General features: G+C 41.7%; 1 protein-coding gene across 1 annotated transcript in view; it reads right to left on the minus strand.

Annotated features, from left to right (window-relative positions):
- Positions 1-4,644: 4,644 nt before the first annotated feature.
- The window catches only part of tprg1l (tumor protein p63 regulated 1-like), a 325,294-nt gene continuing 313,928 nt past the window's right edge, over positions 4,645-16,010 (minus strand). Inside the window, exon 7 of the transcript XR_011480175.1 lies at positions 4,645-4,753. The gene's annotated coding sequence lies outside the window, so the exon portion shown is untranslated. The remainder of the gene's footprint in view (positions 4,754-16,010) is intronic.

Below are 16,010 nucleotides of genomic sequence, written 5' to 3' on the forward strand. Positions count from 1 at the left end.
AATGACCAAAAAATCCCAAAATACAACATGGGAACGATATTGTTCTATTTGAAATGTTCAATAAGCTGGGAGATGTCATGTCACCAGGGTCTCGAGTTATCTGTAACACAAATGTATGTAATTAGGACTCATTTTATAAACCAACTGCATAATTTCATGTAATAATGAACATTGATAAAAAGCACTAACACTTACTGCCATGCAAGGTTTAAAGATACTATCACATGCATAACACTTAAAACAAAACAGCACCTTTCATCTTTCTGTCTCACATAAACAGCAGATAGATATCTTAATGAGATGGAAGCATTTCATTTCAATATACATGGAGCACTTTAATTCTACAATTATGTTTGTGACTCAATCCCCACCATTTTTAGGTCTCACTACACACCGAAGCATGGCCCGTAGGCAAGAGGTCAGTGTATTGGGTCCCACTGACCAACAACTGCAGGACCCTTACCCCACAAAAAAACACAAGGAGAAGACATCCTTGATCTTAATATACCCATGCATTTTGACCCTCACCTGTCCCATGCATGCAAATGCTCACAGTTTTGTTTGCTTAAAATCAGTTTGTGTTTTCAGTCAACTGGCTTGGTAAAGAAGGTCATAAAGATAATATAAACTGCTGGAAAGATGTCTGTAAAGGAACAACATAGGCTAAAAAGAAACATATGCAATTCCAGGTTTAGACAAAATAGCAGCTGGAATGCTTCAGCTCGACATCAGCAAAATTCTTTGCAACATCAAATGGGAATCTGAGCATCGACACTGTGGGCTACTTCAGTCAAGGTTTGGTCTGAAATACAAACATCTGTAATGGGTTCAGGGTTAACTATCAAGCTGGACAGTGTAGTGGACTTACTGGCTGAAGCCAGCAAGCATGAGAGGATCATGAGATGAAGAAGAAGTGGACCACAACCAGACGAAACCACAAGAAGTCTATGTTTAGGTTCTAAGAATGAACCCTAATAAAACTCGACAAACGCATTACTTAAAGCTCAAACCAAGAATCTATCACCCAAAGAGTCAGACAGCCTGAACAGGACAGGACAATGTTTCCTCCAAGCACAAAGCTAAATATCATAGTCTCCTCTCTTCACCGTCTAAAAACATTGCATCTTAATATAATGCTAGGCAGAAGGTTAAGTGACGCGGGTAAGCACAACTGATTCTTCCTCACTGTAATGTACCGTGACTGTCGCTTGCAGACCCGCCCATTCCTTCTACTAATCCACAGCTTCTCCACCTTGTCAGTGACTGCAACCATGTGATGCCCTCTACACTGACACAGCATACCAAGCCATAATACAACCTGACGCAGCATACTCCAACGCGTAATTGACAACGCACGCGGGTATGACGAGTTAGAGTCAGGAAGAGTTACATAACAACGGATAGTGGAAACAGCTCATCGATTAGTCAACACACGCATGAGTTTTCAAGAGACCACCCACAGACAGGTCAACCTCTTCGCTCAAACGAAAACTACTCGTTTGACGGAAAGCGTCAAAGGCCGTGTCACGACGCTACTTCCTTAGTGCATCACGAGAGGGTGCACGAACAAAACTTTTGTTCCGAACACAACTTGAGCTGTCTACGAGAACCGACCTCTAGCTTATACTCCGCCACTACGCTGGAGAAACCATCAGCCTGGATCACATCATGTCCAGAGTAGATGCAAAGGTTACATAGCACTAAGTATCGAACTGTGAAGCAACTTTAAACAGCTTGTGAAAATCCAGAAAATTATGTTCATGCTTTAGAAGCTTCTGATAGGCTAATTGACATCATTTGAGTCAATTGGAGGTGTACCTCTGGATGTATTTCAAGGACCTACCTTCAAACTCAGTGCCTCTTGCTTGACATCACATGAAAATCAAAAGAAAGTCAGCCAAGACCTCAGAAAAAATTGTAGACCTCCACACAGTCCGCTTCATCCTTCAATCCATTCCAACGCGCTGAAGGTACCACGTCTTCATCTGGCAAAACCAATAAGTAACGCACAGTATAAACACCATGGGACCCTGCAGCCGTCATACCGCCAGGAAGGAGAAGCTCGTCTGTCTCCTAGAGATGAACGTACTTTGGTGCGAAAAGTGCAAATCAATCCCAGAACAACAGCAAAGGACCTTGTAAGATGCTGGAGGAAACAGGTACAAAAGTATCTATATCCACAGTAAAACGAGTCCTATATCGACATAACTTGAAAAAGCCTGTCAGCAAGGAAGATGCCACTGCTCCAAAACCGCCATAAAAATGCCAGACTACGGTTTGCAACTGCACATGGGGACAAAAATCGTACTTTTTGGAGAAATGTCCTCTGGTCTGATGAAACAAAAATGGAACTGTTTGGCCAAAAAAACCATCATTATATTTGGAGGAGAAAGGGGGAGGCTTGCAAGCCGAAGACACCATCCCAAACGTCAAGCACGGGGGTGGCAGCATCGTGTTGTGGGGGTGCTTTGCTGCAGGAGGGACTGGTGCACTTCACAAAATAGATGGCATCATGAGGTAGGAAAATTATGTGGATATATAAGCAACATCAAGATATCAGTTGGGAAGTTAAAGCTTGGTCGCAAATGGGTCTTCCAAATGGACAATGACCCCAAGCATACTTCCAAAGTTATGGCAAAAAGGCTTAAAGTCAACAAAGTCAAGGTATTGGAGTGGCCATCACAAAGCCCTGACCTCAATCTCATAGAAATATGTGGGCAGAACTGAAGCGTGTGCGAGCAAGGAGGCCTACAATCCTGACTCAGTTACACCAGCTCTGTCAGGAGAGAATGGGCCAAAATTCAACCAACTTATTGGGAAGCTTGTGGAAGGCTACCAGAAATGTTTGACCAAAGTTAAACAATTTAAAGGCAATGCTACCAAATACTAATTGAGTGTACGTAAACTTCTGACCCACTGGGAATGTGATGAAAGAAATAAAAGCTGAAATAAATAATTCTCTCTACTATTATTCTGACATTTACCATTCTTAAAATTAAGTGGTGATCCTAACTGACCTAAGCACTTCTCATTCAATAGGATACCTGATGATTAACAATTTCAAGTTTAGAAGTCAGAACCCATCAGCTGAAGCAAAGAATGTGAAATTGCTAATAATACATCATAACAGTTATATGGCCATAGCCTTTCTCCTGCTTCACAAACAGGTAGGCGTTCCTACTTGTAGCTCAGCCCTCTCAACACCTCCCCTACAGGAATGTAGCTGAAATATGATTGGTCTCAACTGAAACATTTTGGTGTTAACACTAGTTGCAATTGTGTTACAGAAGCATATTTTAAACAGACTTTTGAAAATGGCTATCAAATCAAACCAAATCAAATTATATTTGTCACATGCGCCGAATACAACAGGTGTAGTAGGCCTTACGCTGAAATGCCTTACTTACAAGCCCTTAACCAACAATGCAGTTCAAGAACTAGAGTTAATAAAATATTTACTAAATAATCTAAAGCTTAAAAAATTGAATCAATCAAAAAGTAACACAATACACTTACATAACAATATTGAGGCTTTATACAGGGAAGTACAGGTAAACAGTCAATGTGCGGGTACAGGTTAATCGAGGAAATTTGTAAAGTGACTATGCATAGATAAGCAATAAGCAAGCAGCAGTAGCACAGCGTAAAAACCTTGATGGCCATTTGATAGTTTAGTTGTCTCAGCAGTCTTATGGCTTGGGAATAAAGAAGAAGTAAGGAGGCCTTTGTACCTAGAAGTTGGCGCTCCCAGGTAAGCCGCTGTTTAGCAGGGTCGGTGCAGAACAGGAAAGACGATCTTGACTGTCCGGTAGAATGATTGGAATCTTTGACAATTCTTGCGGCCTTCTGATCTAGACACCGCGAACCTAGTAGTATAGGTCCTGGATGAAAGGAAACTGGCTCCAGTGATGTGACTGAGGACGCCGGTCAACGCACATACCCTCGGATGTGCGCAGAGCGTCCTACTCACCAGTCAGAGCCCGACAGTTGCCATACCAGCAGCTCAGCGGTAATCAGACCCGCGGTCAGAAATCTCCGCTTGGTGCAGCTAGTAAACTTTTTGAGGATCTGGGGACCGCATGCGAAATACTTTTCAGTCTCCTGAGAAGGAAAAGGTGTTGTTGCCCTCTTCAACACTGTCTTGGTGTTTTGACCAGTATTGGAAGCATGTTGTTGGTGATGTGGACGACCAGGAGACTTGAAACTCTCGAGCACGCCGCTCCACTTACAGTCCCGACGATGAGTTAATGGGGCAAGGTTTGGCCCTCCTTTTCCTGTAGTCCACAGACTCAAGCTCCTTGTCTTGCTCACATAGAGAGAGAGAGAGGTTGTGTCCTGGCACCAACACTGCCAGTAATCTGACCTCCTCCCTATAGGCTGTCTCATCGGTGTGTCACAGTTGATCAGCCTACCACTGTTGTACGTGCAGACACTTAATGATGGTGTTGGAGTCGTGCTTGGCACAGCAGTCGTGGGATCGAGAAGGCCCGATGGAACAAGGAGGTGAGTACAGGAGAAGGCGCACTACAGGCATGACACCCCTGAGGTGCAGCTCAGAGTTGAGGATCAGCGTGGCAGATGAGTTGTGCCACACCGTGTGGCTCAGGTGGCTAGAGCATGGCGCTTGCAATGCCAGGTGTGGGTTCAATTCCCACGGGGGACCAGGATGAATATGTATGAACTTTCCAATTTGTAAGTCGCTCTGGATAAGAGCGTCTGCTAAATGACTTAAATGTAAATGTACCCTTACCACCTGGGGGCGGCTCGTCAGGAAGTCCACGATCCAGTTGCGGAGGGAGGTGTTTAGTCCCAGGGTCCTTAGCTTAGTGATCAGCTTTGTGGGCACTATGGTGTTGAACGCTGAGCTGTAGTCAATGAACAGCATTCTCACATAGGTGTGAGAATTTTTTTGTCCAGGTGGGAAAGGGCAGTGTGAAGTGAAATTGAGATTCCATCATCTGTGGATCTGTTGCGCGTATGTGAATTGTAGTGGGTCTAGGGATTCTGGCATGATGGTGTGATGTGAGCCATGACCAGCCTTTCAAAGCACTTCATGGCTACCGACGTGAGTGCTACGGGGCGGTAATCATTTAGGCATGTTACCTTTGCTATCTTGTACACAGGGACTATGTGGTCTGCTTGAAACATCTACATGTTTCAAGCAGACCACCATAGTCCCTGTGTACAAGATAGCAAAGGTAACATGCCTAAATGATTACCGCCCCGTAGCACTCACGTCGGTAGCCATGAAGTGCTTTGAAAGGCTGGTCATGGCTCACATCAACACCATCATGCCAGAATCCCTAGACCCACTACAATTCACATACCGCCCCAACAGATCCACAGATGATGGAATCTCAATTTCACTTCACACTGCCCTTTCCCACCTGGACAAAAAAAATTCTCACACCTATGTGAGAATGCTGTTCATTGACTACAGCTCAGCATTCAACACCATAGTGCCCACAAAGCTGATCACTAAGCTAAGGACCCTGGGACTAAACACCTCCCTCTGCAACTGGATCGTGGACTTCCTGACGAGCCGCCCCCAGGTGGTAAGGGTACATTTACATTTACATTTAAGTCATTTAGCAGACGCTCTTATCCAGAGCGACTTACAAATTGGAAAGTTCATACATATTCATCCTGGTCCCCCCGTGGGAATTGAACCCACAACCCTGGCATTGCAAGCGCCATGCTCTACCAACTGAGCCACACGGGTGTAGGCAACAACATATCTGCCACGCTAATCCTCAACTCTAGTGCACCTCAGGGGTGCATGCGTAGTCCCCTCCTGTACTCCCTGTTCACCCACGACTGCGTGGCCAAGCACGACTCCAACACCATCATTAAGTTTGCTGACGACACAACAGTGGTAGGCCTGATCACTGACAACGATGAGACAGCCTATAGGGAGGAGGTCAGATACCTGGCAGTGTGGTGCCAGGACAACAACCTCTCTCTCTCTATGTGAGCAAGACAAAGGAGCTGATCGTGGACTACAGGAAAAGGAGGGCCAAACATGCCCCCATTAACATCGACGGGACTGAAGTGGAGCGGGTCGAGAGTTTCAAGTTCCTTGGTGTCCACATCACCAACAAACTATCATGGTCCAAACACACCAAGACAGTCGTGAAGAGGGCACAACAACACCTTTTCCTTCTCAGGAGACTGAAAAGATTTCGCATGGGTCCCCAGATCCTCAAAAAGTTATACAGCTGCACCATCGAGAGCATTCTGACCGGTTGCATTACCGCCTGGTATGGCAACTGCTCGGCATCTGACAGTAAGGCGCTACAGAGGGTAGTGCGTACGGCCCAGTACATCACTGGAGCCAAGTTTCCTTTCATCCAGGACCTATATACTAGGCGGTGTCAGAAGAAGGCCCAAGAAATTGTCAAAGATTCCAATCACCGAAGTCATAGACTGTTCTCTCTGCTACCGCACAGCAAGCGGTACCGGAGCGCCAAGTCTAGGTACCAAAAGGCTCCTTAACTGCTTCTATTCCCAAGCCATAAGACTGCTGAACAACTAAACTAATCAAATGGCCATCAAATGGTTTTTACGCTGCTGCTACTCGCTGCTTATTATCTATGCATAGTCACTTTACAAATTTCCTCGATTAACCTGTACCCCCGCACATTGACTGTTTACCGGTACTCCCTGTATAAAGCCTCAATATTGTTATGTAAGTGTATTGTGTTACTTTTTGATTGATTCAATTTTTTAAGCTTTAGATTATTTAGTAAATATTTTATTAACTCTAGTTCTTGAACTGCATTGTTGGTTAAGGGCTTGTAAGTAAGCATTTCACGGTAAGGTCTACTACACCTGTTGTATTCGGCGCATGTGACAAATATAATTTGATTTGGTTTGATTTGATAGCCATTTTCAAAAGTCTGTTTAAAATATGCTTCTGTAACCACATTGCAACTAGTGTTAACACCAAAATGTTCAGTTGAGACCAATCATATTTCAGCTACATTCCTGTAGGGGAGGTGTTGAGAGGGGCTGAGCTACAAAGTAGGAACGCCTACCTGTTTGTGAATGCAGGAGAAAGGCTATGGGCCATATAACTGCTATGATGTATTATTAGCAATTTCACATTCTTTGCTTCAGACTGATGGGTTCTGACTTCTAAACTTGAAATATTGTTAATCATCAGGTATCCTATTGAAATGAGAAGTGCTTAGGTCAGTTAGGATCACCACTTAATTTTAAGAATGTGAAATGTCAGAATAATAGTAGAGAGAATTATTTATTTCAGCTTTTATTTCTTTCATCACATTCCCAGTGGGTCAGAAGTTTACGTACACTCAATTAGTATTTGGTAGCATTGCCTTTAAATTGTTTAACTTTGGTCAAACATTTCTGGTAGCCTTCCACAAGCTTCCCACAATAAGTTGGTTGAATTTTGGCCCATTCCTCCTGACAGAGCTGGTGTAACTGAGTCAGGATTGTAGGCCTCCTTGCTCGCACACGCTTTTTCAGTTCTGCCCACAAATTTTCTATGAGATTGAGGTCAGGGCTTTGTGATGGCCACTCCAATACCTTGACTTTGTTGACTTTAAGCCATTTTGCCATAACTTTGGAAGTATGCTTGGGGTCATTGTCCATTTGGAAGACCCATTTGCGACCAAGCTTTAACTTCCTGACTGATGTCTTGAGATGTTGCTTCAATATATCCACATAATTTTCCTGCCTCATGATGCCATCTATTTTGTGAAGTGCACCAGTCCCTCCTGCAGCAAAGCACCCCCACAACACGATGCTGCCACCCCCGTGCTTGACGTTTGGGATGGTGTTCTTCGGCTTGCAAGCCTCCCCCTTTCTCCTCCAAACATAATGATGGTCTTTTTGGCCAAACAGTTCCATTTTTGTTTCATCAGACCAGAGGACATTTCTCCAAAAAGTACGATCTTTGTCCCCATGTGCAGTTGCAAACCGTAGTCTGGCATTTTTATGGCGGTTTTGGAGCAGTGGCATCTTCCTTGCTGACAGGCTTTTCAAGTTATGTCGATATAGGACTCGTTTTACTGTGGATATAGATACTTTTGTACCTGTTTCCTCCAGCATCTTCACAAGGTCCTTTGCTGTTGTTCTGGGATTGATTTGCACTTTTCGCACCAAAGTACGTTCATCTCTAGGAGACAGAACGCTTCTCCTTCCTGAGCGGTATGACGGCTGCAGGGTCCCATGGTGTTTATACTTGCGTACTATTGTTTGCACAGATGAACGTGGTACCTTCAGGCGTTTGGAAATGGATGAAGGATGAACCGGACTTGTGGAGGTCTACAATTTTTTTCTGAGGTCTTGGCTGACTTCTTTTGATTTTCATGTGATGTCAAGCAAAGAGGCACTGAGTTTGAAGGTAGGCCTTGAAATACATCCAGAGGTACACCTCCAATTGACTCAAATGATGTCAATTAGCCTATCAGAAGCTTCTAAAGCCATGACATAATTTTCTGGAATTTTCCAAGCTGTTTAAAGGCACAGTCAACTTAGTGTATGTAAACTTCTGACCTACTGGAATTGTGATACAGTGAATTATAAGTTAAATAATCTGTCTGTAAACAATTGTTGGAAAAATTACTTGTGTCATGCACAAAGTAGATGTCCTAACCGACTTTCCAAAACTATAGTTTGTTTACAAGAAATTTGTGGAGTGGTTGAAAAACAAGTTTTAATGATTCCAACCTAAGTGTATGTAAACTTCCGACTTCAACTGTATACGGTGGAGTCAATTAAGGTTGGATATGTGCCAGGGATTTATGATTGTACTGTGTAAATGAGAGGCAATCACATGGTTGCAGTCACTGACAAGGGTGGAGAGCTGTGGATTAGTGAGGAATGGGGGCYGAGGTCAAGTCAGGTCACATTAAGGGAGAAGGAACAGTTTATTACCCGCGTCACTTAACTTCCTGCCTAGCAATAAAGATGCAATGTTTAGAGGGAAAGAGGAGACTATATATATACTTGTGCTGGAGGAAACATGTCCTTGTCTGTTCAGCTGTCTGACTCTTTGGGTGAATAATCTTGGTTTGAGCTTTAATAATCGTTTGTGAGTTTTTACAGGGTTCATTTTAGAACCTAACAAGACCTTTGTGGTTTCGTCTGGTGGGTCCACTTCTCTTCACTCCACTGACTCCTCATCATCCTTGCTGGTTCAGCCAGTAGTCCACTACACCTGTCACTTGTATAGTTAACCCTGAACCCATTACAGATGTTTGTATTCAAGACCAAACCTTGACTGAAGTAGCCCACAGTGTCGGAATCTCAGAGTCCATTTGAGTGCAAAGAATTTGCTGATGTCGAGCTGAACGCATTCCTAGCTGTATTTTGTCTAACCTAGGAATTGATATGTTCCTTTTTAGCTATGTTGTCCTTTACGACATCTTTCAGCAGTTTATATTTCTTTATTGACCTTCTTTTACCAAGCMAGTTGACTGAAAACACAAACTGTATTACAGCAACAAACTGKGGAGCATTTGCATGCATGGGAAGGTGAGGGGTCAAAATGATGGGTATATAAATCAGGATGTCTTCTCTTGTGTTTTTTTGTGGGGTAGGGTCCTGCAGTTGCTGGGTCAGTGGGACCCATAACTGACACTCTTGCCCACGCCATGCTGGTGTAAGATGTGAGACCTAAAAATGGTGGGGATTGAGTCACAAAAATATGTAGAAATTAAGTGTCCAGTATATTGAAATGAAATGCTTCCATCTCATAAGTAATCTATCTGCTGTTTATGTGAGACAGAAAGATGAAAGGTGTGTTTTGTTTAAGTGTTATGCATGTGATAGTATTTAACTGCATGGCAGTAAGTGTTAGTATTTTAGTCAATTTCATAACTATACATGAAATATGCAGTTGGTTATAATGAGTCCTAATACATACATTTGGGTTACAGATAACTCGAGACCCTGGTGACATTGGACATCTCCCAACTTTATGAACATTTCAAATAGAACAAATCTTCCCATTTGTATTTTGGAATTTTGGTCATTAATAAAGGGAATACAGACAAGTTCTCTAATTTCTCCCCTTTTCACTTGCCTCCTTTTTTTGCAGTAATCCTGCAATCAGTTGGTTGCATGTACGGTATGTATACATCCTATTCATAATGTTGTTAATAAAGATAATACCATTGTTAAACAACCTGCCCCTTCTTTGTTTTTTTTGGCATATAAGTATTCGTATTGCTCATACCAACTGAGCCATATGTTTAAAACTGTCAACTCTCATCCATGGTCCAGATAGAATGAAATTCACTGTAAACGTTATCTTATAAATTCAGTAGGCATAGCACACATGCATACTGCCTTTACTCAGGTCACTGTCCTTATTGTCATTACTTAAAGGGCTATGAATACAATGAAAATGTCACAATATATTTAGGGATGCAAAAACCAGATGGACATAGCATCTTCCTTTCCCAATCCATTGGCAAATGACTTTAAACTGCATGTTTCTCAAATGATGATTTAGGATGTTAACTTATGATGATCTACTATATCTCACATCTCACCAGATAAAGCAAAGGGTGTGGTGGAGTGTGCTTCAGGGTACCAATGCCTCCATGCAGGTAAGTAAGAAGAAGCCTTGCAGGAAGGAGCCTTGGCTTGTGCGAGCGAAAGCGGCTCATAGGAGCAGCARGAAAAATGCTTCTCACTAAGTAGTAGAAGCAGATCATTCAGTCAACTTTCCTTCCGGTCCTAGACTATGGAGACATCATCCACATAAGCAAGTGTGTGGGAATTATTTTGCTGTATAAAGAATTTCTGCCCATTGCAACACTACAATAACACATTTCTAAAACTCCAAACTACAACTATTTCACACCTATTGAGAGGAATGATAGCCAACATATACATTTAAGCAGTGCATTGTATGTACACTACACCACAATTTTGAATGGTAGGACATACAGTAGGTGCTCTTTCCATTTGTCCTATTGAAGTACACAGAAAACCATAGTATTAAGCCAAAAGCAGCATATGATTTTACAGTAAACTATAGATGTAGGCTACTGTATAGTCACGTGGTATGACGTTAATATGTTAGAGCAGCACATTGGTCTGAACAACTTAGTCTCTTAGTGAATGTCTCTTAATGAGAAAAAAATCATCCAAATGTATGAGAATGTTGCATTTTGAAATACAAAAATACTATTGAAATCTGTAGGCAAATTGAAATAGTGATCACAACATCAGTAGCCTGCGTGAGGGGTGTGTCAGATGAATTAGGGCGTTTTGAAGGGGCTGAATGTTGCACCATTTAGGTCTAGGCTACAGCCGGGAGCATCCCATGGGCCTACTTTCTCCTGATGAATTTGCGAGCCAGACAGACAGACAGACAGACAGACAGACAGACAGACAGACAGACAGACAGACAGACAGACAGACAGACAGACAGACAGACAGACACAGACAGTCTGTACAGTGGGTAAGCAACGTCAAAAAAGGATGATAAAGACAAATGAGCGGCCTAACATCTAAAACATACAGCTGCACAACAGTCTGAACCACTGGTAGTCCACTTTCCATTGTATTAGCCTACAGTCTGAACCACTGGTAGTCCACTTTCCATTGTATTAGCCTACTTGTAGAAATATTAGTCTACTTAAGGCCAATATGTTTAATTGATTCGTAACAGGGAACAACAGTCAATCTTATTATATGGCCGACTTACCTTAAAATAGCCTACGCAATACTGCCCTACCAAGCAAAAGAGCAGTAACTGCACATTTGGTAAAAAATAAGTTATAAAAAATGTTATACATTAAATACATGCTTTATCATGTGGACAAATATCCTGCCTCCATTGTGTTATATTATGGAGAAAATGGGGGTTCATGTTTGCAGTAACTGCAAAAGGTTAAAGTGAAACCAAGGAAAAAGGCAGTAACTGCCATCCCTCACGTCAGTTACTGCCTTTTACCTTGGATTCACTGGTAAAAGTGAATCCACTGGGCTGTAGTGGGCTGGGCTGTAGTGTCTACGGTAAACCTTGGTATTATTTATTGTTCTTTGCTGATACAAGTATCAACATATATGACACTGACATCCATATACCAATAAATATACTAATACAAGATTGTACCAAGCAAGAAGGCAGTAACTTCCCTCTAGGGTCAAAGGTAAAAGGTCAGAGGTCAGGGTCAATATGAATAAAAAATAACCTCAAAGTAAGACAACAGATAACCACATCTCCAATGATCTGCCTACAATTCATTTGGCTGGACAATAAAAAAACGTTGAAGTTATTTTTCTCAGTGTCACTCTATGAGCAKTTACTGCTCTTTTGCTTGGTAGGGTAGAATAGCCTATAGGCCTATGCAATAATAAGCACATCTTTATAGCAGAGTTTATTATAGGCGCAAGGATGCTACAAGTGAATCTATTTGCTTGGGCTCTATAGGTTACTACTTGACATTGACCCATGTCTATGTGTCAACATAGCCTATATTAAAACCATGCAAATAAGTTGATGTTCTAACATGTATGGTGGTATATATCATATGATGCTGCAGCATATAGGCAATTTATGCTGGTGGAGAATGTATCCATCTACTTGAGCATTACTTTTCCTTGGCAAACATCAAAAGTTAAAACACAAAATCATGGCACTGTCATCTGCATGATAATGAATTCAGTGCATCATTGTCAAGCAATTTCCTGAATAGATACAGGACCTATGATAATACGCCTGTATAGGCTAAAGGGAGTTTAATGGCCACACATGATATAAAGACTAAATCATGTATTTTTTAGTTTATTTGTTGAGGCTCTAATGTCGATATAATTTAGGTTTTATATATACATTTACATACTTGTTTGACCGATTATTCAGCTTTTGGTGCCCTAAAATCATTTTCTAAATCAATCAAATCATTTTCCAACTCCATAACCCTAGTGCACATGGGGGGGCTCAGTGGCGACACCCAGAGGTATATTTTAACCACACTTTTATGATTTGTAAATCATGAAAATATTGACATGTAACGTAGCTGCACATGAAGATTCACGAAGATGCACTTCTTAAATAATGTCAACCCCACATTTCCAGCTTGAATTTTAATGACCGAAAAACACATTTAAAAAAGTGCACCACTTAAAACATTGAAATGGAATGTGCTGATGTAGTACAGCTTTATTTTGGTATTAATGAAGGTACATGTCATGTTACACGTGAATTGGAATTATATTGGTGAAGATATTGATAAAGATCAACCGAGCTAGGGTTAGGAAGAAAACTACAAAATGGCGGCATAATTGTAGTTCACAACTCCTCTGGTTTCTGTAATAATGCCAGTTGTTAGCCTATTTGTTACATACATTATTTAAAATAATACGACGTTATATATGGAAATGTAGTTGTGATTCAAACGAAAGAACGATGGAGCAACAAGAATTGATTAATCAGAAAATTCCGAAAGAATCACAGCTGAGACATAGGCCATACAAACGTAAAGGTAAAATCAGATTGAGCCGACATATGCAACCCGTGAATGGAGTCTCCGCGAAAGCGGGAACATATTCTTTAAATGTAAATCACGCTGTAAAACTGAACTTCAGTGACGCGGATGGAATAGAGCCCTTTAAGCCTGTTTCTTCCGCAGCAGATAGAAGTCAGAGTTCAGATTGTTATACAGAACTCCCCTTACACCATGGCCTCCAGTCTCCTCTCTCCAGCAAAGTCAATTTATCAGAAATTATGATTCTACAAGGCTTGGTCTCTACATTTGTTCTCTATAGGCTACATACTTAACCCTTAAAGCTAGAATCTTTAATTGCTAAAACCATTTGACAGTTAAATGTTGCAGGCAGGATCAGAAGTTATTTTATTTAAAGATGATAATGGTGATCTAGATGTTCAAATKACAATATTTACAAAATAATCTAAATTGATATTTACAAACTCCACAACTAACAGGTCAATGAAATTACAATACTTTGGAGGAAGCAAACCTGTCTATTCCATTAGACTGAGGATGGGGTATACCAGGATCATGTCAGGCTCMCCTCACCCTGACATAAATGGTAAATGACATTCAAAAATTGTCTGTATCGCATCTAACAATGAAACAGAAATGCCCAAAAAGAGACTTGCACCCGAAGCCAATCCCGCATTGTCTTGGCTGTGTGCTCAGGGTCGTTGTCCTGTTGGAAGATGAACCTTTGCCCCAGTCTGAGGTCCTGAGCAGGTTTTCATCAAGGATCTCTGTACTTTGCTTCGTTCATCTTTGCACCTCCCTGACCAAGGCACTTCTCCCCTAATTGCTAAGTTTGGTCAGGCGGCCAGCTCTAGGAAGAGTCTTGGTGGTTCTAAACTTCTTCCATTTAAGAATGATGGAGGCCACTGTGTTCTTGCGGACTTTCAATGCTGCAGGAATATTTTGGTACCCTTCCCCAGATCTGTGCCTCGACACAAATSCTGTCTCAGAGCTCTACGGACAATTCCTTCRACCTCATGGCTTGGTTTTTGCTCTGACATGCACTGTCAACTGTGGGACCTTATATAGACAAGCGTATGCCTTTCCAAATCATGTCCAACCAATTGAATTTACCACAGGTGGACTCCAATCAAGTTGTATAAACATCTGAAGGATGATCAATGGAAACAGGATGCACCTGAGCTCAATTTCGAGTCTCATAGCAAAGGGTCTGAATAATTATGTAAATAAGGTATTCATGTTTAACATTTTTCATAAATTTGCAAAAATGTCTAAAGCAATGTTTTTGCTTTGTCATTATGGGGTAGTGTGTAGATTTCTGAGGATTAAAACATTTTAAAAAATGAGAACAAGGCTGTAACTTAACAAAATATGGAAAAAGTCAAGAGGTCTGAATACTTTCCGAAGGCACTGTGTATATACACTGCTCAAAAAAATAAAGGGAACACTTAAACAACACAATGTAACTCCAAGTCAATCACACTTCTGTGAAATCAAACTGTCCACTTAGGAAGCAACACTGATTGACAATAAATTTCACATGCTGTTGTGTAAATGGAATAGACAAAAGGTGGAAATTATAGGCAATTAGCAAGACACCCCCAATAAAGGAGTGATTCTGCAGGTGGTGACCACAGACCACTTCTCAGTTCCTATGCTTCCTGGCTGATGTTTTGGTCACTTTTGAATGCTGGCGGTGCTCTCACTCTAGTGGTAGCATGAGACGGAGTCTACAACCCACACAAGTGGCTCAGGTAGTGCAGCTCATCCAGGATGGCACATCAATGCGAGCTGTGGCAAGAAGGTTTGCTGTGTCTGTCAACGTAGTGTCCAGAGCATGGAGGCGCTACCAATATATATAATTATAAAGGTTAGTTACTTGCACATGTGGCTGCATCTTGCATGCAATGTCATACATGATGAGATTGATGTTCCTGCCTCATCCCCTCCATCTCTCTCAGCAAGCACACTGCATTTGACAAACTACAGAAGAGATATCATTATTTGCAAACTAAATTAATCAAACACTGAACATTTTTTACGAAGAAAATGAAAGAAACTCCTTATTACTGCATCCCACCTTTCACCCTTTTCATGTTCAGGAAGTGAATCGGGTACTCATTCTCGCAGGAAAGCCCCAACACGCCTGTCTCGTCCAATTCCGTTATTTTGGGTTTGGACCTGATGGCGTTGCCCGCTTGAAATCCATGGCAACCTTAAACATTTTTTTTTTTATATCAAGTACAGGCATAACGTACTGAGCTGTTGCCTGAAGCAGATCACACACAGTGGTGCCAGATTCAGTGCCTAAATGGATGTTGCATGACACAATCAATAATATTACATGAAACATACACAATACCAACATACCGTCCCCAACCTTAAGACCACTGAGCCAAACAGATGAAGTGGAGGGACCACTGCATCATTTAAATATGAATTAGTGGCAAGGTTTGGTATCATGAGTTCAAATAATTCTAGATTTTGTTCACATTCCCTTCCAGTTGTGCATAAGGTAATAATGGAAGGTATCCTTAAAATGCAGAGTATATTACA

The sequence above is a fragment of the Salvelinus sp. IW2-2015 genome, linkage group LG7, assembly GCF_002910315.2.
Source record: "Salvelinus sp. IW2-2015 linkage group LG7, ASM291031v2, whole genome shotgun sequence".
NCBI lineage: Eukaryota > Metazoa > Chordata > Actinopteri > Salmoniformes > Salmonidae > Salvelinus > Salvelinus sp. IW2-2015.